Genomic DNA, 2,500 nt, shown 5'->3' with positions numbered 1-2,500 from the left:
AAAGCTTGTGCTTTTTCTTTGACAACAAAAAGGTTCACTCTGGCTATCTCTATCAAGTGCCAGACATTTATCAGGGAAAAATGGAACATCTCAAGTGGAGAAAAGTCCATATTCTCTCAGATGTTTCATTGATTTAGCCTGGCAAAGCATGCAAACCCCTCTGTGTCATGCCATAGGTAAGGGTGTGGGATGGCAAATCATCTCTCTACCAAGTCCTCCTGGTGTTTCAGTGTGAAGATGATGGAGGAGAGGGAGAGGCTCCCTGGAGATGTACGAGTGTGCTCAGACGTTTGGGGAGTGTGTTGTGTGATGATTACTGTATGCGTGCGCATGTACATGTGTGTGAGAGTGCATCCTTGCATGCAAGGTGCAGTGAGCTTGCACCATAAAGGGACCGCATGCTTAGAGTTGCATCACCCAGCTGTATGAGGTCACACGGCAAGCTCAGAATCCCGGTCACTCGCCAGAAACCTCACACAAACTCATGGGTCATTGGTGAAACCGCACACAAACTCATGGGTCATTGGTGAAGTGACACCTGGTCCAGTGTGGGTCAAAAGGAGAGAGGGCTCTGTCTGGGGGCCTCATCCGTCCCTCAGCATGCTGCCAGTGGATCTCCAGGGGAAGGGTTCTTTGAATGGTAGTTTCACCACCCTCACTGAGAGAGAGAGAGAGAGAGAGACAAAGAGAGAGAGAGAGACAAAGAGAGAGAGAGAGAGAGAGAGAGAGAGAGAGAGGCGGCGCTTCTGCTCATGTTTCCTGGTGACACAAGCTGGTGTTTAATTAGCTGAGTGTGCAGATGATAATTGCTCGTACTCTTGCGGGAGCACCTCGGCCTGGGGGAGATCTTACTGACGCGTGGAAATCTCTCCCCCACTGCCGTTTCTCTGGTTACACACACAGCACACTGACACAAATCCTGCTGGGCTCCAAAACAAACGTGTGCTGAGAGGGCATCAGCAGCATAAAAGAACGTTGTAGAAGCAATCAAAAGCTATCAGAGGGATTTGTCTTCCATGTGATTTTAGATAGTGGCTGTCATACAGTGTGTGTGTGTGTGTGTGTGTGTGTGAGAGAGAGAGAGAGAGAGAAAGAGAGAAGAAAGAAAGAAAAAAGTAATTATGACCGCCGCTTCAGTTTAGTCAGTTTTTTTTTCTTCCGGATTTTTTTTTTCTCTTTTTTTTTCTTCAGTAAATTTCCATCAACGATTCCTGGAACACTGACAGACCGCGCTACATGAAACTTGGTGGGCATGTAGCCCCACAAGGATGACACGGAACCATTGTTTTCCACACTGCCCCCCCCCCCCCCCCCCCCCCCCCGGGCCAGACACAGTTTCTCGTCTCGAGAACTGTAGGGCCTTTTCTTCGTATGTTGGTCTGAAGGGGCCATGTCAACCCATCCCATCTCCACTCATTTGAGTGGAGTGCACCACCTAGTTAAAAATGAAAAAGCAAAAACCAGGCGTTGTAATCACAGGTATCTTTGGTTGACATGTTCACATCATATATGTGTACACAGGGCCTGTAGATGGCCGGACACAGTTTTCTGTGAATATCTCGAAAACCATAGGGTCTAGGATGACCAAATTATTTTGTATGTTGGTCTCCAGGGGCTATTTCAACACATCCCATAACCACTCATTTGAGGTATAGTGCTACCTAAAATGAAAAGGCAAAAACGAGGCGTTGTAATCGCAGGTATCTTTGGCTGACAGGTTCAAAACTGCACAACATTTGAAGTGTTACATCATTATGACACCCTCTGAATGCATGCAAAGTTTCGTAGAATTCTGTTCATGGGTGGCCGTATCAGCTACATACATGCACACACACACACACACACACATGCACACACACACAGGCATGCACACACTCACATGCACACACACACAGGCATGCACACACTCACACGCACACACACAAGAACGCACACACACCTAAACACACACACACACACACACACACACACACTCACACACATACACACACACACCCACATTTATGCGCACACATGCACACACACGCACACACATATAAACACCCACACATGCAGGCACACGGACACACACACACACACACACACATAAACACACATAAACACACGCACACACACACCATTGCCTCCACACACACACAGAAAAGCACACATGCACACAAAAACAAACACACACTATGCGCACACTCATTTACATACACAAAAGTAGGGGATGGAGTAGGAGATGGAAACAAATTGGCAAGCATGATTTATTTTTATGGTGAGAATGTGCAGGACTGAGCGGTACTTTATTTGCCAAGAGGATCTCTACTTCTGGTCAGCTGTGGTTGTGCTTGTTTTGTACTCAGCATTCTGCAGTGTCCTGCGGTCTCTTGGGAACAGCGGCCATGGGTGACCTGTGCCTCTCCTCGCTTACATAAAGCCACGCAGCAGGTCTTAGTATCACGGCAACTCACCCTGGGATTGCATAAGCACTCCGCTTCTTCCTGCTTTCTAATCTCTT

This window comes from Alosa pseudoharengus, unplaced genomic scaffold (assembly GCF_046254945.1).
Source record: "Alosa pseudoharengus isolate Yale_2024_CS ecotype anadromous, Long Island Sound unplaced genomic scaffold, YU_APseudo_1.1 YU_APseudo_1.1_scf_9, whole genome shotgun sequence".
NCBI lineage: Eukaryota > Metazoa > Chordata > Actinopteri > Clupeiformes > Clupeidae > Alosa > Alosa pseudoharengus.
Note: the sequence above shows the minus strand (reverse complement) of the source record.